Source organism: Notolabrus celidotus, chromosome 14, assembly GCF_009762535.1.
Source record: "Notolabrus celidotus isolate fNotCel1 chromosome 14, fNotCel1.pri, whole genome shotgun sequence".
Classification (NCBI taxonomy): domain Eukaryota; kingdom Metazoa; phylum Chordata; class Actinopteri; order Labriformes; family Labridae; genus Notolabrus; species Notolabrus celidotus.
The window spans coordinates 25,092,709-25,113,996 of NC_048285.1; the positions used below are offsets into that span (position 1 = coordinate 25,092,709).

Consider the following 21,288-nt stretch of genomic DNA (forward strand, 5'->3'; position numbering starts at 1 on the left):
AGATAATTTTCCTTTTACATTACGTTTAGTACTCATGGTTGATACTGGAGCAGGATTAACAGAAATATGTAGTTCTCTGTTGAAGTATTTTTAAGACGGAGAAACTACAACCAGGGCGTTGTTGAGTAAAAGAGCAAAAGGGCTATGAACAAGGTTTTATGTGAATGCTTCACTCTCAGGACACAAGAGTTAAAACATGTGCATATCTACATTATTCAGACCTTATTGGGACACCTGAGCACACATCATGACAACAGGCAGTGACGAGTGACGTTATACCGGTACATCTAGGTTTGCAACTGCTCATTAGCTTTTGTAGCAAGCTAGCAATGATAAATTATAGTTAATAGTTTTATGTAGCTGCAAATCAACACATTACCTCATCACAAACAACATCAGGTCTGTATTCCATTAATTTGCTTCCACAACAAATGCACACTTTGGCCAGAGCCACATCTTTTACCACAGTAGGTTATGGTGCTCATGGGAATTGCAGTCTTCATCCCAGAAAAAGCATTAGAGATTTTCGTCAGTTTGGTAACCAGAACCAACACAGCATGACAACTCCTCACAGTGCCTTTAAAACTTATAGTCTGATCCACAGTGTCTGTATAATATTTAAATGGCTTCATCTGGGTAAAAGGAGTTGGGTTTTATGACCCACAAATGCACTTTGTGTCCTCTCACATCTCACTCACTCACTCACTTACTCACTCACTCACTCTCTAAATTTGGGTTGTTTCCAGATACATAAAGCAGCAGTACAAACAGTAGAGTATTCTCCTCAAGATTCAGATTTTTGTCCCTGAAGAGCTTTGATTGTAAATATTTGACTTACATTTGCCGGATGGACGGAAACATAACTCCTAATGAAAGCCAATGATGCTTTATATCTTGAAAATGTGCAAATATGAAAGTGTTGGCTATTTGAACAAGCCTGCTATTTTTTTAAATGACAGGTGATTGGTTGTAACCTGTTTACATCTGCCTCCTATATTGGCCAACAAAGAATTCATCTAGCTTAAAACGTTCTCACCTTTGTGTCATCACTTTTCTGTATGCAAAACTTTAAATATAGGTGTTTTTCTTTTGTAAAATGCTGCTCTGGTTAACATTTACACAGGAGTGATAGAATCTGAGCTATTCCAATGTCATCAAATTCTCTTTCTCTTCATCTTCTATACTTCCAGACTATGTTTTGATTGAACTACCAGTGTCATGATTCAGTTTTCTCATCTTGTAACCTTATCCAGCAAATAGAAAAACGCCTTATCTGCAATAACCTCTAAAATATGAAATTGCTACCTTAAAAAATGTGTGTGGGTTTATCTGTCTCATCTCATGGATACCGAATGTGTCACTGCAGTCTGCACACTCAAGTTCCATTTGGCAGCGCACAATGAATACAGTGATATGCATGAGGGCAGCCAGCTGATTTAAGTGATAATGTCACCAGCTATTATTTGCTACCTGAGACTAAATCTGGTGTGAGACTGTGTGAGGCAGAGTTCTTCTCTCTGACAGAGCACTTCTAGGCACACAATCTCCATCTCTTTGACATATGACACACACATACACACACGCACCCACATAGCCCACTGGCCAGCATATGAACCCAAAGCAGGACTAATAGGTAAAGCAGAATCTGCTGTATGTGTGTGCTTTCTGTGTGTTTGTGTGCATGTGTGAGTGTGCGTGCAGGATAAATAAATTATCACATCATATCTATTTTTGGTGACAAGTTGTCTCCTCGAGTCCATGCAGCTTGGATATGTCCCTCTGTGAAATCCTCTCCTCACCGTCTGAAACTTTCCTCACAGCTTTTCACATCTCCTCCTTCTCAGTACTTGCAACAATTTCAAGTTCAAAGGCTTCCTGGGAGCAACTTAGTGGATTTCCTGCAAGCAGATGGACTGACCCTCTTTTAAGATGACACCATCATTCATAATTAATATTGTATATTTACAGAATTCATGCATGAATATGAGCTTTGGGTCCGGCTTGCACTTCCAGGTCCACAGAGCAGACCTCCATCCTCGTGCTGTTTGCTGAGGTTTTGGTTCTCCTCCCTGACAGAGCGTCTTCCTCATGATGGATGAGGAAGATTATAGAAGTTACGGCTGATTAACTCTGCTCTGGATGCTAATAGAAGCCTTGGAAATTTCACAGGCTGACTCTCAGAATTCAATCAAAGTACAAGGCACTTATTTATTTCACATATTCCACGGACCATTTTCCATGGACACAATTTAAACTTTCTCTGCATATGACTGCATGAAAAGCAAAAAAAAAAAACGTGTTGACAGATAGATAGATGTATTCTTGCATTAACATCTAATTCATGTATGGTTTGTGGAAAAAATATGAGAGTACTGATGACAGATTGTGTAGCAGAGGGTAATTGAAAGTATGTTCTGCCTCAAAGTTTGTGGTTTCATTTGCTTGCATCATTAAGACCACCCTGAGAGCATCTTCTGTGTTTGCAACTGTACCAGTGTTGTGTTAGATATGAGTAGAAGATGAAGCTAGCATGATTTATTTTTCATAAACTCTTGCATCCAATAGATGGCAACAGTGACATACAGCTTGGTGGAGTTGGAGTGAATGATAGAGAGCTTATGAACTATGTGGACAGAATACTGTGGTTTAAGGTCAGAGGCCAGATGGAGTCCAGACAGTCCGACCACAGAATATGAGAAACACATCCCAAACCAGACGACCTTAGCAGGCATGTAAGAAATGATTGCACATGATTGTATAAGGAATGTTGGGTGGATCTCATGTGCAGCAAGTCTAAATCTCTCTTTTGACTGCTATATTTGATGTCTGTAATTTTGTCTACATGAAATTTGGTACGTCTAATCTTATCACATACACATGTCACATACATATGAACATACTCGCCACACGAATTATTGTGTATCATGCATAAAGTCATAAATAATGTGGAAGGTAGTTTATTGGTGTGTTCAAGGTGGAGATGCAATCAGCCCTGCGCTCAGATTACTAGTATTCATCCCACCTCTGTGCATTAAATATAGAACCCCTAGTATGAGTGGAAAAATTATATATATATAAGACATCAGAAAAACATTCTACTTTCACCTAAGGCAAGATCTAATAATGCATTATATAAGCCTGTTTGTGATGACTTCACAACCCTGCAGCAAGTTACTGTGTTAATTTTTTAAGGGTATTGTGATAAGAGACTCAGTCCTTGGGTGATGATGCATTTTTATGAAGGAACAAAAAAAACTTGTGCGGTAAATAATGAGATGAATTGAAACTTTTCAGAGAGAAGTAAAGAAACAGGTGGACACTGATCAGACATGCTTCATAAATACAGGGCTCTGACAGGCGTGGGCCAGAGTGAAAGCACAGGGATCCGGGATTCTGAGGATGTGTAATGTCAAAGGTCATTAAGTGCTGAGCAGGGTCTGCAGAGGTTAAAAATCAAATGGTACCACTCCTGCCACTCCTTGATGTTTTATTTCTCCCTTTTTCCACGCCACTTTCACGAATGTTTGCACACACAAATCCTCTGCTTTCCACATCTGGATCTGAGACAAGAAGAAAGACATAAATTGCTCAGACAAAAGCACATTTTAACTTTTAATTTGTATTCTGTTTCCGTCCTAGTGCTGCTGACTTGAGTTCACTTAGTAGACATTAAACCATTATGTGCTTTCTGTCTGCTTTCATGCTGACAGACTGAATTACATTTGCAATCACATTTGCATAGCAGCACGAGACCGCATTCATAAACAATTCAAAATATGGAAAGCTGAGATTATATCGTGAGGCTGCCATCTTGTTCATTTATTTATTAATTTATTTGTCCAGATTGGCTGCTCCACAAATAATGTGGCACGGAAGACCAAATGGAGAGTCAGACTTTTACATGCATAATGACTCACAGATCGGCTGCAGGGAAAAAAATACAATGCTGAATTGTGTGGCCAATTGTTAATTTATTAATCATCATGTGAGAAAAATCTTGTGACTTTGCTATTAATTAATTTTGGATTGTCTTTTGAAAACTCTACAGTTCTTAAATCGGCACTTGTGACATACAGCTTGGTGAAGTTATGAACTGTTTGGACAGAATACTGGTTTAAGGTCAGAGGCCAGATGGAGTCCAGACAGTCGAACCACAGAATATGAGAAACACATCCCAAACCAGAGGACCTTAGCAGGCATCTAAGAAATGATTGCACATGATTGTATAAAAAATGTTGGGTGGATCTCATGTGCAGCAAGTCCAAATCTCTCTTTTGACTACTATATTTGATGTCTGTCACTTTGTCTTCATGACATTTGATACATCTAATCTTATCACATACACATGCACATATCACATACTGTACATATGAACACTTTGCACTCCCCATTTTATTTGTGCTAATACTAGCTGTTTCAACTGCTGCTTTGAATGTATACATTTCATCTTTGTTGCTATGAAGAATTTTCAGGTGACTTGAAAGATTCAAAACTTTAGGACTTTTTTCTCTTCTTTAAATACCTATGGCACATATTTTACTGCCTTTCGAGGGTGTTGTCGTCCTCTGACTAGGTGATTGACATCCACATGGGTTACGCCATTTTTACTGTCGTCAACTTGTCGCAGCCACTTCTTTTTCTTCTCTAAATTTAATGGTGGATCCCATACCATTACCTACTGTGTCAAAATGTGTAGGCTAATGAAGGCAGCTTTATTTTTCTATTGGATAAAAATGTTATTATTGGGGGTGCTGTTGGCCTAGCGGTCTAAGCGCTCCACATACAGAGGCTACAGTCCTGGTCGCAGTGGTTGCCAGTTCCATTCCCAGCCGGTTGACCATTTCCTGCATGTCTTCCCCTGCTCTCTACTCCCCACATTTCTTGTCTCTCTTCAGCTGTCCTGTCAAATAAAGGCAAAAGGGCCAAAAAATATAACTTAAAAAAAAAATTGTATTATTGGAATGATAAAATATTTATCAGGCCAGTAATCCATCTGCCCGATATATCTTGCATCCTAAATAATTGTACATACTAAAGCAACAGCAACAAAGTCATCTCAAAGAATAAGAATATACTGTTTAGTGCAGTCCACTATGAGAAACAGTTGTCAGTGTTTTCTAAGAGGAAATCAGCCAGGGATCATGTTTGTCACTACTCTAGTAAAGCATACTTGTTGTTCTGGAGGTGTATCTACACTGGATGTGAGCATTTTTATACTGACTGGCTTGGCTTCTAACTAGAAAGTGATGAAAGACTGTCAATAATGTTGTTTGTACACTTGCTGAGCAGCAATACAGGGGGGAAAAGTTCAGCACAAGAGATTTTAAGGGAGGTAAAAATGTTGTTTTTCTTTCTGATAGAACAAAGAGACATGAAGGATTCTTGAAAAGCATCCTGCAATTGTCTAAACAAAAAGAAAATCTGCACATTTCTGTAGAGGCAGAATTAAAATATACCGGCGTGACAGAATGAGTTCAATTTAAAGTCCACTTTGTCAGCTCTTTCATGACTGTTTTAGCTGATGAGACAGCCTTTCTTTTGCTCTCTTGAAATACATACTGTAGGGCACTTGGACATGAATGCGTGCAAATAGGGAAGGCAGTCTGTCTGGCTGACTGAAGCAAAGCCTACCATCCAACCACAGCAAAGACAGGCCGAGCTGTTTACCATCCCTTTACTAAAATCTGCTGGGGCCTCTGTTTTCCCTTTGCTTCACTGATGAAGTGGTAATTACAGGAGAGGCCTCACACCTCCTGAGAGCTCAACATCTTACACGCAAAACACCCCGTTGTTATGCTGTCTCAGACACATTTTGGTCACGCCATTGACCAGAGGACATCATGTATGAGTGTTGCTGATGCTTTTTTAAATCAGAGCAGGGACATTTCTGCTGTGTGACTGCTGCTCAGACCAATTTGATGTGATCGCAGATGGCAAATCTATACAATTTTAATGTAAGACCTTTTTTAACTGTGAGGGAAAACTGGAGAGTAACATCTGTAGCTATGATTTTAGTTGAAGGGTTGTAAACACATATTTATACCTTCTTTAACAATCCTTGGGAGGATAGAACCTTTTCAAGCATTAGAGGAAAAACAAAAACACATTTCCTCCCGCAGAATATTTGTGGAAATCAACTTAATAACTCTTCCAATTCAGTGTGCCTGCTTGGCTTCCTTAGTGGCAGATCTGCACCAGTGTTAGCTGAATCCAGCTGTGACAGTGGTCGGTATTCCACAGTTGAAGCTGAGACGGTCTTTGCATCAGCATCCCCCCATCGCTGACGCAGCATTTACACACATCATTTCCTCCCAACAATCCCCAGCTCTATCCACCAGCATCAGCACGGCCATGATGGAAATCCGTTCCTCATAAAACACTAGTTAACTGCCTGTTTTACATCTGTGAGGATATATTTGAGACATCTGTTTCCACAAAACAAACAGGAGGGAGATTTTCCTTTGGTTTGAAGTTAATGTCGGTTGGCTTTGCCCAGAGAAATGAAGAATCCAAGGTTAAGTATAGATTACACTAGTAACAGTAAATTGAGCTTCATTCTCACCATATGTGGCTGTCTCACATGTGACTGCAGAAAATAACACTTCAAGTTATTCCATGTCCAACAGACCCATATTACAGCGTTGTTTCGACTCTGTTTTAACATTTAAGAAGCGACTGGAAATAACGGGTGAAATGAGATTTCATTTGCCATTTTCCTCTGACATCATGCTCTGGTTGCAGAGCTCAAATGCTGCCATAATGTTACACTGATGTGCCCAAGGTTGCAAACAAGCGGCAACCTCCGGTCTCAAACTATGAAGCCCATGCGGAAGTGTTATAAACTGCAGTTCATCGAGAATCTGCTTGAGGGTGGATGCAGAAACACCGGAAACCACCTAGACGCCCATTCAAAAAAGACGATCTTTACAGCATTAATAAACATGTTTACAGCCTGGTTAAAAAAACGGCTTGGCCCTACAAAGCTAATCTCTCTAATGGCACACACTGTACTGTTTCTAACTCGACGGTTCAGAAGATATTAAGATTACAAGTTTTTGCCCAAATAAGGACATGACTGACTTGACTCTAGGTCTGGAACACATAGCTGTCGACTAAGAGGCTCGAACTCCGCCCCTTTACGTCACACTATGCCCGGTTGAGTTCCGCATTTCCAATATGGCTGCCGCCGTTGATTGGCTTCAAAACAGCGCTCAGGAACAGATGGGTGACGTCACGAATACTATGTCCATATTTTATAAAGTCTATGGTTGCAAATCCTAAATATTTTGGAGTTCTTTTTTTAAAAGATTGTTATTATTGAAATACTTCCAGATTGTTCAGCAGCCACAATGACAGTAGTAAAAATCCAGGGGGGAAATGGGCCATAATTTAAGATAAATCAACAAATTTGATAACTCATTAACCATCTTTTAACAACAGCTAACATATGTATTCAACCACTTACTTGCTAACATTTCCCTTTCAAAGTACTGCACCATAACTAAAGAAAATATAACTAGCAAAATGTTCATTGTTCATTGTTTTTTCAGTCACTGATCAATCAGAGAATAGTAAAAGGATACATTTTTCAATATTTGCTAAGAATGCACAACAACCTGGATTTTAGCACATTAGCACAGCAGTCTTCCCACCCTGGGTGTGACTCCACAGTTTGATTTTGGTCAGTTGTCATGGTATAATGTTATTCAACCCTGAAATGCCAAGCAACAAATAAATTGCTGACTTTTATGAGAGCAGCGTGAGTAGCAGAACAATAGGGAATCACCCACAGCTTGTGACTCAGTGAGAGGCCAGTGGAGGCAGTGGCACTAATCAGCACTAATGAAGACTGGCAGTGGAGCCGCACGCCATAAAACCTAAAATGAACCCTTCTAATTAATTTTCTAATTGGAAATCTGGATCCAGACAAGGTCGGTGTTATTATACTGAACGGTCTCTTTGTAGCTTCACTTTGAACTGACTGGAAGAGAAATACAACTGGCTATTATCTAAAGTGGCATAAATGTGATTATTGTTCCACTGCATTTACTTTAAGTTTTGAATTATGTTAACACATTATTGCGTGTGCTTACTTACTCTAGAAGTTTCTTCACTAATGCAGGAAACAGATCTTTTCAACATTCAGAAAGCAGAAAGATAAAAGTAAAAAAGCACAGAAATAGTCTCACACCACATGAAGGCACTATTGGACATATTACCACCAGATGTCTGACACTGTGGCTTTGGTCTCCCCCCTCTGTGGCCCCTCTCAAACGCTTGAATGTACCAAAAATGTTGTTGGTGTCTCGTATGATTTACAATGCTGCAGATTTACTGCAATAAAACCTGAACATTCAGCGCTGTATTTTTACATTCTCCACTTTCAAGGACGGAATGACACCTTTCTTTAAAATAAAAACGCTCTTGATTTTTTTCTTAAGAGTCAAAGCTCAACCCAAACAGATGGTAATGTAATACACTTCACTGTAGCACATCAGTCCATAACCTTGCTGTGATCCAGAGAGTCACCTGCCACTAATAAATCTGGCTGATTTCGTGAGCTGAAGGGGTGGCAAAGGGGAGGCCCTGACAGGAGGTGTGGAGAGTTGCACTTTGTCTTTTGTTGCATTTCTTGGCTTTTTTGGGGATTTACGATCTGCTTCTCACAGCCTCTGGCCTCGGCGTTCCCATGTGTCATGTGACACCATGGCTTTGTAGTGAGCAAAACTCATCATGCCTGAGATGATCGCTGCAAGGTTTATGTGGTATGAGCAGTTCTTCAGAAAATCATTGGATGATTTTGGTGGTTGGCTGATATGTAAAACATTAACAGTTATTAAAAAGAAGGCTTTACATGATAATTTCCATATGAATTACTGGTGTGGATATAACAGCTGGTATCCATACATCTACATAAACACACTCACATATGACTCATTCTGATGTCTCTCTGTTTGCAGTAATTATGTGTCAACACTTCACAATCAGTTTCTTTCATTGGTGCTTATCATTATACAATATACAGAAAGTAGAATCTAATAAATGTGCTGACTGATATATATCCAAGAGAAGTATTTGTGTTAATCTCTCTGACAAGACTGTAAAGAAAATGAGTTAGGGCATATGTGTAATGAAATATTATGAATCACTTTATAACCTATAATTATGTTGTCATCAGAACAGCCCCCTGGCAGGATATCAGGTGCAAACAAGCTTTGATTTAACTGAATGACAGTTGGACGGATTGCAGGGAGGGAGGATGCTGTCTTAAGGGTAGGTTTAAGGTTATTTGGTCAAAGATACACAACATGATTCAGTCATTTTCCTGCCTGTGAGGTATGTTTGGATTGATATCTTTTCATAAAATCCTGTAGACATTTTCAAAAAATGTCACTTGACTACTTTACAACTGTTTGTTTGACTTCCGGGAGGAAATATGTAGGGCTTAACCTGTCTGAGAGCAGACAGGGAGTTCTCACGTTGTAAATCTTGATCCAGCTTTCATCCTTAAGAATTCAGACTAAACTTGCCTTAGGTGCTATACACTACATTTCCTTCACCCCAAGCCTCTTTTTCCCTCCACATTGTAATGAATTTCATTTCTGAATAAGGTAGCACATCATTTATCTGTCCTAAGAATGATAATGGCTTTTTTAATCAACAGAAGAGACCATAAATGCAAGGTTACTCACAACTTCTCTTGCATTCCTTTGCAGTGAGTTAGCAGATGTATGAAACACTGATCCCTGGGCTTTCTGGACTCAAAATGATAACACAAAATGTGTGTGAGTGTGTGGCACATTCGAGAAGTGTCTGAGTATTCCCTATCCAGTGTCACACAGACAAAAATCAAAGCCACGCCACAGGCTAGCTGTCACTTTATCCTCGCTCCGGGCTGTAAACTCCCGTAAGTTACAACAACAAAGAAGAGGAATGCTTGTCATGTTAGCCTGCAGATTTAGACCGTCTCCATCATCCCCTTGTGGTCTCACCAACTGTTTTTCACTTTAAGGACTATCCTTGTGCTGCCTCTGCTACCTAAGCTGCCACTATTGATCTGGTTGTCTGCAGAGATTGTTCGTTTTCTTTTCAGTAGTCGTCAGAAACTGGCTGCACGCCTGCAATGTTCTCACCACACATCTTCTCAGGGCCTTGTTTCCATCTCCTCTAATCACAGCAAGACATATTGAGAGCACAAGTCGGTTTATCTGCACTCTCTCATTGGGCTGTGAATAGTTAGCGAGCGCTCCAGTGAATTAGCATACACATGTTTCTCAGTGACAAGCATCAATGCATGGTGGAATGACTGTGTGTGTGTGTGTGGGTAGCACAGAAAGAGAGAGAGTAAGCCTGAGAGAGCGAGATAGCGCCTGCTGTTTGTTCAATTTGCCTGACTTCAGATCAGATGGAGGCTGAACTGTGACACCGGCAATCACACAGAAAAAATGAGGAGAATCATTACCTTTGAATCGTTACTGAAGCACTGTGTGCAAAGAAGAAGTTTGCATGTTTCTAAAAATCAACCAGGGAGAAGTCCTCAACCTTTGGCAACTTTGATCTTGTCCAGAATTACTCAACAACGATTGGATGAATTACCAAAATAATACACAAGGACACATTTGATTTAGTTTCATGAACCCTTGACTTGTACTCCAGCGCTGCTCTAAAGCCATGTTTTAAAATCGTTCATGTTGGGTACGCTGTGAGCATTTTTTTGCGCTCTGCCGTGATCTTGGGTTAGCTTGGTTTAAAGATGAGGTTGCTGTTATCATCTGAATATATTGTGTTATCTTTGGCTTGATCACACTTTAAAGAAAGGTTTTGAATCCAGAGGAGGCTGTTACCTTGATAGAAATAATAAAACGTGATGTGGACATTTTTTGAGCTATATAGTGTGACCATCATTAAACTTGGTACACAGTCCTCTCGGGATAGATTGTAATAATGTTGGTGTGCCTTCTACTTTACATCCAGTACAATCTAGTCTAGTCATTTGTTTAATAACCACATACCTGTGCACACAAACACAAACTTGTTGGCCTTAACTGTACTTTATGTGTCATGTGCACAATAGAAAATGTTAAAGTCTGACTAAATACCTGCTGCAGATCAGTCTGATAGAAATTTTAATTGTTACTGCAGTTGTAAGCTGACACCAGCATTATCTCAAACTGCAACTGTAAGTACAGCATGACAGAGCAGCTAGAGCGGGTGCTGTAGACTTTTTTGTTGGATGTCAAGTAAATAAGTAAATTCATGATTAAATGATGAAAGGCAAGACCAAGCTGGAAAAAAGTTAAATCCAATTTGCACAAAATAGATTCTATGTCATCAGCATTCATTATAACCAACGTCCCTTAAACTTTTTAATTATTTCAATGATACTTAAAAGATTTGTAATATTCTTGTGCCCAGTTTTGAAGGAATTAATTTGCAGAGGGAATTTTTTTTTTTTTTCAGACTGACACAATTTAAATATAGCATATTGGGTAGGGATGCACTCATGTATTGGTTGGATATAGGTATTGGGGCGACAGTAGCTCAGTCCATAGGCTTGGGAACAGAGGGTTGCAGGTTCAAGTCCTGGCATGGAACAAGTTTGGCAATTGGACTGGTGCCTGAAGTGGTGTAATGGGAGGTTGATAGAACCTCACTCTGACATCTCTCCATTAGTGCATGTGTGAGCACTGTGTATATCAAACTATGTGTGTAGCATGATAAAGAAAAAAAAAAACAGAGTAAAAAAATGTAATTCCCTCCTCGGGGATTAATAATGTACATGTAGTGATGTCAGTAGCTGATGTTTCTTCCAACATCTCTTTTTAATTATCACATCAATGTAATGCTGGCAAGCCAAGCCAACAACGTTTTTATTGGGCAGAATTTGATCATTTGCTAGACAAACTCTGATTTACTTTCATAGTCAAACGTGAAAGAAAATGTCTGCAGTGTGGGAGAGTTACAGCATCTCTGAGAAAGAGCAGCAACATGCTGATTATAAGATGTGCTCCAGTGACATTTCAAGAGAAGGGACCACTTGCAAAAATTGAAATATATCAATTCTCATAGAATATTTGAAAATAAAGACACACAAAAACCAAAGAAGTAATGCAGAAGATCATTGGTATCAAATTCAGCTAAGAATGAAATTGTGATAAAACATTGGTATCGACCCTGATTTTCACCGTCATGGCATCTCGGCACATTCAAACTTAGAGAGAGTTGTCCTCTCTTAAAATTCATACAAAGAACCTGGAAAAAAATGAGAATGAATATTTGTGCAGGCATATCCTTTAACAGCAGCTCTATTGTCTGTTGTGTTTTTATAGCAGAGGTCAGGAAAAGCTGCAGCGTGAAGCAATAATTGCCTGTCAGTGGAGCTACTCAGCAAACATTGGCAAACCAAGGTGCATTCAGTGTTTGCTCATTTGTTTTGACCAAAACACAGCTTGAGAGAAGAAAGAGATTATAAGGTGTGCCTGGTGTGAACTGAGAGCTGCGTGTCATCACATCAAAGACTGTGGAGGTTATACATCACTCCTGGATGTTTTCCTCTCCCCCCATCTCTAATTAAAAACTCCCAGAATTCCCCTTGGCTCATACTTTAATGGCACAAATAGCTTGGGGGATTTGACAGGAACTTTGTCAGGCACTGAGGGCACAGGTGAACTTGGGATAATAAATGACTATCAAGTCTTTACATCCGCTGTAGACATAATTAACATGATGTTTCTTCAGCCTTACAAGGACGCTTACATTTTGCATATTACAACAGTGATATCACAAACAACTCTAGAAGTCAGGGTTGAGTGGTTGTGGTTATGTTTGCTTGTTGGAAACTGATGTAATACATCTCATTTGAGTATAAAAGTGCAATTTTCCCAGCCTGTAAAGCCAGACTGAGTCAATGAAGCAGCTTCAGAAAATGTTGCTGGGAGGGATGAAGGATTAGAGGCTCGATGTTTGGTCTCTGAGTCTGGGAAAGAATTGTTCCCATTAACATATTGATGGAATTTTCAAAGATTATACTGAAAACATGTGTGGATTCAGTTGGAGGGCAATTTCCCTTTCCTTGATGACTGTGTGTATGTTTGTGTTTAGACCACATGGTTCTGATTAAGCGAATCCAAGAGCAGGGAAAGGTAGCATCACTGTAATTTGTCATTATTGTAACACAGCCTTGAAATAAGATCTGAATTATCTGCTCCACTGACCTCTTTACTCATCTTCTATAGTCATAGGCATATGGTGTCTCTTGTGTAAGATTTTTTCCCCTCTTTTATCCCTTTTTCATCTTTGTGATAGTGAAAAGGACAAAGATTTTTCAGTCGAGGGCAAAAGAAAGTATCAGAAAATTGCTCAAATTGCCCTGTAATGCAAAGACATCTTATTGTATGTAAGTGGATTTCAGCTCACAGTACTTTCCAAGAAGCAGGGTTTTATTCTGAGAAGTCATAAAAGGTCACTTGTCTGCTGGCTTTGGTGGTGAAGACGATGACAAGCTACGTATGAGTCGTGACCATGAGCCGCAGACTCCAGATCAGTTTGATACAAAGCAAGCATTCAGATGCTGTTCACCTTGGCTACGGCACTTGAAATCCTTGAAAGACCTCATTTTTTCCCTCACCTACAGTAAGAAAAGTAACTCAGCCTCTCTTTTTTCCTATTCTTCTTTCTTTATTCTGTCTCATGGGCAGAAAAAGTACTCTTGTGTCATTAAGATGGACATGTGGGCTTCTGCCAGCTGGGAGGATGCTTGCTTCAGCTCCACAGGGAAGTCAGAGCAAGTTCAGACTCCTCGCTGGCTTTGAACTTGAACCAAGCTGTGAGGAAAACTTCCATGTAGGAATTATACCAAGTCTTACATATGAAAAAGGCGTGAGAAAGGAGATATCTGTTGAAAGTAAAGGCCTTTCTTTTAATCCAACATGATGGCTGGGCACAAAAAAAAGGGCCCTGCGTGCTGCTGGGTTAGCCGCTAACTTACAGGGAATCTGCAGAAGTTCATAGAAGTGACCATGCAGTATTAAACACCCTTCAAGCCAATCAGCACTTTTGTCCTGGAACTGTCTCTCTGTTTGTCTTCCTGCGGTTGGTTGCTGATGCCCTCCAAGCAAATCCATCAGTAAGCAAATTGCCACATATCTCCCTCCTTGACATTTTCAATTTTATTTATTTAACCACAATCAGCCACTCATGTGCTCACAGACGAGTCACATTCCAGCTCTGCAGCATGACGTGCCTGTATTTACCGTGGATTTTGTAACCAAAGAAACACTGGTTGGGAAGAGATACAGCACACATACGCAAACACATACACATACACACCAAGCACTGCAGCGGGAGTATCAGCAGTGAGCTCCTGTGTGCATCCGTTCAGTCAAAAACTGGCGAGTCTGATCGCAATGTGTTTGTCGTTGCACTGATGTTTCCTCCAGCTGGAGCTATGAGCAGAAAAGCTGTGGCTGTTGGTGACATTAAAGGCTTGTGTGGAAAATATCTGCAAAATCAGTTTTGCATTTGCCTAAATGGGCTTTTTACTGCAGTTAGCCCATGGGAGCTAATACAATTATGATTACTGCAGTTTGTCACTGGCTAGCATCTTAAATAGCTGTTGAAAACATAATAGCAGTGTGAGCATTTTTGGGACTGGGACCAAATCAAATTACTCCCTCTCTTGGCTGTTATTGCGCTCATTTTTCAGACTTTGCAACTCCAACAAACACTTAAAACATGACTGTAATTTTCAAGTCTTCTTTGGAAGGCAGATAAGTCAGTATTTACCTCTTATCTGGTTAATAAAATGTATATGTTTCCTCTACAAATCAAGTTATAGACAATTATTAAGCAGACACAAATGGGACTGTTTTATTGCTGTATTATGAGCAGGGCTTGGCCTAAAACACATACAGTAATGATATGTATCATCATATACACATTTCCCCTCTCAAGTGATTTATGGCATGGTCTATGACTTTAGCCTGGAGTTAAAGCTATCATTTAGCTATTAATATACTTTGCAGTGGTTGTGGAGGCAGACGTTCATACATGATGAAATGTTAAAAGCCAATCGGTCAGCAGAGCTTATGCCAAATGTGCGTGTGAGTACTTAGTGTGTCATTTGCTCCACTTTCTCACGACAGCTGCAGCACAGCTCAGTGATTTGTGACTCTGTTTTTCTGGATATTGCAAATCCAGTGCTTTTCATGTCTGGGAAGTGTAGCTTGACATTTTCAGTCAAACCCATTTTCAAATATTGTCTTTAAACTCTGCTTACTTGTGCCTTTTCTCTTTAGTGGTTATTTTATTTAGTTTCATATTCAGTCAGTGGAGTCAGTGTTAATGGTGATTAAAGTTCAAGTTGCTGTTTTGTTTCTTTTGGCACAACGTAGTTAAGCCACCGCCGCATCTTACTGCTTCCTGCTACTGCTGTGATGAAAACTACCACTGTGTTTTGGAATGGCACATTTAATTAAAAAAAGCCTCCCAGACAGTTCAGTTGACAAGTCAAAAGTAATACACACTTTGTGACAAACAGATGTATAATATCACTGAACCACTTCAATTTTGAGCTTCCACTTATACGCTTGCTAAATGTAAACGTGCAGCCAAACAGACTGTCAGTCTGCTTGCCCACTGTCTCTCATGTTGTCAGATAAGAACTTAACTGATTCCACAGGGAAATTATAGCATTGCAGTTTCTCATTTTACAAGATACTGGTAAATGCTTTTCATTGTTGATATGAACTTAACATTTGTATTAATTCAAATGCGAATAATGTGATTAACTGTTGAAATTCAGTAATAAATTGTGATTTATAAGATTCAGTGTTTAAAAGCCCTGAGTTGTTTATTATTATCAGTTTTGTAATTTATCAGGAGATACACTCTAATCTTCTTTCAAGAGTTAAAGGAGAAGATTACAGCTGTTATGCTTCGTAATTGTTGAAGCACCTGTGAGGAGTTTTTAGCTGGTTATGAAACAGACTGAAATGGATACTGATACCTCTTCATAACTTACACAAGCCTGAGAGCCCACCAGTTTTAAGAACAACTGTTTCTATCTAGTGAATTATAACACCTGAAACCACTGCTGCAGGGCAGGTGTCAAATCAAAGTGAGTGACTGCATGCTGAATAGACTGAAATAAGAAGAAATTAAAAGAAAGAGGAAAAAAAACACCACTTCCTCAGAGGTCACCAAAACCAAGACAATCTGAATGTTCATAGCTTAGTTAGTACATAGTTAGCTTAGCTTGGCTTTAAACAGAAAGAGGGGAAGCAACTTGTCAGGCTCATTAACAATGTTCCCATACAAGCATTATAAGAGCTTGTTAATATACTTATTTGAATCTATTTTGTTTAATGTGTTAAAATTTTTCCATCAAGACATAAAGTGTTGCAAAATGTGTGAAGATTCCTTTAGAGGTGTCTGTCTCCACAGTTGGTTGGAGATCATGTTTCACATAAATGCACAGTTATAGTGTGTTTGTTGTCCCTACTTCTAATTTTTTAAAATATAGAAACAACATCTAGAGACACATGCATGAGTTGTAGTTTTCTTTTTGAAGCAATGCTATGATAACATGATCCGACACTCGTACACACACAGTATGTAGTTCATTTACAGACTTGGTTTCAGAAGGCTTTGTGCATAAATGTGTCTGTAGGCCTCTAAAGATGTGCTCTGATGATAGATCATTTAAAAGTTAGACTAAAAGCGCTCATCCACTTTCACTTTGTCCTTTCTTTTCTCTGCAGCAGTGAAAGCTCACTGAGTGTGTGTGTATTATCTCAAGGCCTGATTAAAACTCCATTAGTCATGCAGAAAACAAAGAAAGTGTAATCAAAATGGAAATTAGCGTAATGGTGCTGTGGAAACAGATGAAGCGGACAGACCGGCTTCTGCTGAGGCAGACTTTCTTTTTCGCAATGCTTTTTTTTCCTCTTTTGTGTGTCTTCAGTAATGGTGAAGATTACTGAATCTATAGGCCCAAAATGATGAAGATACTATTCCGATTATGTTAGGGATACATATTAAGAATTTGAGACCTGAAATGTCCAACATGCAGATTAAATGGTACAAGCGAAGGAAGGGAAATTCCAGCAGCTTTTTCCCACAATTAGTGTTTTCTTGCTTGTTCAAATTTCTCTCTGTTATCAAACAAAAAGCAAACTGATTCTAGGGGTAAACATTTTCCAAGAAAACAATTTAATCATTGAAATTGCTCGAGGTCATGTTCTAGAAATATGCTGCCTCTCTGATCAGGCTGTGTGAAGGAACTTGTCCTACAGCAAACAATCAGTCAGTCCTGTTAACAAGCCCCAGAGTCCGACTTCCCCAACTCATCATTTTAAGGCCATCCATCACTTCTACAGGCTGCTGGGGCCTGCCAATACATGACAAGATAACAATGAAACAACAGCTACAACAGCTTCTGCATCCTCGTCTATTAAGAGCTCACAGCGTTTGTCACACTAAACAAGCTCAGCTACAGAGGCAATAAGCTAGACATCAGGTTTATTGTTATGTCAGGGTGTACAGGTAGTTAAGCACTGATTGGGTACACAGAGCTACAGTGCTACAAACTGGTGCTTCAGTTACTGACTGATCCAGTCCCCAAACTGCAGTGTTGGGCAAGATGATTTAGCTTACTTCATCAAACCTATTTTCTTTTAAAGTGGACCTTACAAATATTTCAGGCATTCAACTTCGGCCATCTACAAATGTTAACTTTATTGCCTTATTATGCCAATGTGAGTTAGACAAATAGCCAAATTCACACAACATCATTTGGCTAACTTTGCCCCATAGCTACCCCCTAGAAAGTTTAACAATCAATCTTAATCTCAAGCTAAAAAGTTATCTTTAATTTGTGCTGGCTACAGTGGTCACAAAGATAAATGTGCTTTTACATACAAGTCATTTGACTGATAAGCTAACACGTGCCTTGGACTTCCAAAACAATGTGTGGTGTGGAAATTACACTAAAAATGTCTTCTATGTGTTTCACTATAATTCCCCAACTCTCCTCTAATCCAAAAGTTTCAATTTTCATAATGTTATTTCATTTTTTGTCCACCTATCCCCTCCTTCCCCTCCTAAACCTCCTACATGTTGCTAGCTGGTGTTAGTAGGCCGCACTAGTGATAGTTAGCTTAAAAGTGGCTGGATATGTCAGCATATTTTAGAGTCAATGCATGTGTCTCCTTTAAGTTAGTTTGTCTGTTGGTATTATTCTACAGCAGGGATTTCAAGACGTGAAAAGATTTCTGGGTGATGTCACCATCATGTGACATTATTGACAGGTACATGAAAGAGGTGATGTCATTCAGTGCTCTTTCATAGTTTTATTTCAGGCTGTGGCAGAATGCAGCGCTACAGTGCAACTTTGTAAAATAATTAAGCAGCTAAGCTTCTAATAATAATAAATAATAATTCATAGAATTTATAGCGCTTTTCTGAATACTCAAAGCCGCTTTACATAAAACAAAAGTAAAAATAAAACAGGTAAATACAACAAAACAAGGACAGAGGTGGGGCGGGGTTAGAGGTCATGTGTTGTATGCGTTTTTGAACAGGTAGGTCTTGAGGTGGTTTTTGAATGATTGAAGTGAGTCAGAGTTGCGGATGTGTGGAGGGAGAGAGTTCCAGAGAGCCGGGGGCAGCGATGGCCAAGGCTCTGAAACGCTATTTCATTTAGAAAACAGTGAAGCTACCACCTGGCTCCGTGAAATAGACAGTTTATCAATGCTGCTAGTGCCCAACACCACCACAATATAAGATAACAAAGCCAAAGGCTTGTGTCTCTGAGGAGGACTTGGGGCCAAGACTTCTATTAGGGGGCCCAGGCGCACTGACCAAAGAGGAGGCTGGCCTGCCTTTGTATTATTTAGTAAGCGGTCTGTTATCTGCACATGTGCCCTGCTAATTAGCCAAAAGGGAAACTGGAGTGCAGTGTTGGGGGTAAAAGGGGGTTAGTGAGACAACATTGAGGTCCTGACTTGGTATACTCAGACCCAGGGGGCAGCTGGGTGCACCCCTGTTAATGACCTCTGAAGTGGATTCTAATTGGACCTCAGACTCTGGACCACCTAGGGGTATAGACATGAAAAGAAGATACAGTATACAATGCTGGAGAGCAAAATTGAATATACATGGTCAAGAATTGTATCATAACAGTCATGTTTGTAACAAGCTACTTTAGAATCTGTTTTTGAGAGATGAGAGCTTTACTATGTAGAGTCTATGAGATATGAGCTATTAAGGAAATCAGCTTTCTAAATTATGTGACCAGATTTAATGTCATACTGATGCCTGTAGACATAACTGACAAAAGCAAATCAGACCATTGGCTAGAAGATGGCTCTATATGTATATTTCTGAAAGTTTTTACTTGTGTTCTTTCACGCCCTTAATCAGAGAGAATAGAGCAGGAAACTGGGAGTGGAGAGTAGTATTGACATGCAAGATCTGCAGGTCAAAATTTAACCCGGGCCACCTGCTTCAAGGACTGTAGCCTCCGTACATGGGGTGACTTATTCATCCACAAGTGGCGCCAAAATCTGTACAAAATAGAAGTTCTTCATAGCTGCTTTACTCATGTTTACAACCATGTGTTATTGTCTTTATTGTTCAATATAAACAGGAAACATCAAATCCAACAGAGCAATCTGCTAATGATGAGTGCAAGTTTTCATTAGCAATGAAAGATGTGTATGTTATAAAATGAATCTCCAAATGGTCATTGGAAATGTTTCATTTAAACTGAAGGATCATATTTATGGCTGAAAAGCAGTTTTAAACTGCTAAAATGCATTGTAAAGAAGCTGGAAATAAGGCTGTTCTTACTGGCTGAATGTGTAGGGTTTTCACAGGATATGGACACAAGGGAGCTTTGATTGAAGAAAGTTCTCATTAATTTTCAAAGCCAAGAGTGAACTTTGATTCTACATTTAGGAGGTTCATAAGGAAACTTTCAAATCAAGCCAATCAGTCCAACCACTATTCAAACACTGGAAGACATCACACAACTTCTTTTGTTTGATTTGCTTTGTACATAGTTCTAAGAGGAAGTATGTTTACATTTGCATGAAGAATAACAAAAGACTCCTCATTCCTGGTTTTGATACTTGTTCCACCCTGTAATTTCTGTCAGTTTCACAGTACTTTTCTTGTCTGAAGGAGTAGCTGCATTTTGGCATAATTTGTCTGTTTTGAACAGATTAAAAACACAGAAACACCAACACATCTTCCTGGTGTCACGCTGTAAGTGTCAGACAGTACTTCAGACTCTGCTTGATGTCTGTGTTTCTTCACGTCACGCTTGTTTTCATTTCGTGTGCTATGTGTACCATCCCGCTCCATTCATGTCTAAGCCAGACTAACCTACATGGATAAATCTGTGTGACTCAGACACTCTGTTCTCTTGTAGTGTTGTCAGTCAGACGCTGCTTTGCAGATAAACTGAAGTGCATGATGATAGGCTTCACCCAGTGTGATGTCCTTTAGCTGTCACTTTAATTGCAACACTACAGGAGAAGCAGGGGGATGTGATCACTATGTTTTCAATGTCTGTTTTTGTGTCTAAATCTGTTGAAAAGTGGGATTTGGGATTGAAAAGTCTGTGTAGGTTTTTTTCTGTCTCTTGTCTAATGGTGGGAGGGGTGAATGAAATGACGGGTCGCCCTCTTCTTCACACTCCGGTGATCCAAAGTACCCTCCAATGAGCGATTCCGTCTGCCCGTCTGCTATTTATCAGAAGTGATGCCAGATCTCATTGAGGAAACAGATACTTCCGACAGACCGCCGCTCAGTTAGCTTAAAGGGGTTGGATGCTCTTTGATTAAGATTCCTCTTACCTCCCGGCCCAAATTAACCCCCTGTCAGTGGGCCACAAAGAGAACAAGCACAGCCTGGTCTGATTTATTCCTCACAGAGCCATCATGAGGGCACAGTTGGTCTCCCGTCTCCCCCCATAAGCCATGCACAACTGGGCCCTCTTGGCCTCTCTTTTTCTCACCTCCCCCCTTCTGTCCCGCCCTCACACCTCCTGTCACACACTCAACCTGTCACTCCAGAAGAAGACACATGCATAAAAAGACAGGCCCGAATCAAAAGGAGCTGATTAGCAATTAATGGTGCATTATTGTATTTGCATCAGGAACGTACGTGTGCATGCAGATTGGCAGTGTCAATCATGCAGAGTGTCCCCTTGGCCCCTCCTTCTGTCCAGACCATGTGCCCCCTTAGGGGTGCAGCCACTTATTGATACAGGAGATGACTCCG

The 21,288-nt window shown here is 39.8% G+C and overlaps 1 protein-coding gene across 1 annotated transcript in view; it reads left to right on the forward strand.

Annotated features, from left to right (window-relative positions):
- The window catches only part of robo1 (roundabout, axon guidance receptor, homolog 1 (Drosophila)), a 371,682-nt gene that overhangs the window by 198,161 nt on the left and 152,233 nt on the right, over positions 1 to 21,288 (forward strand).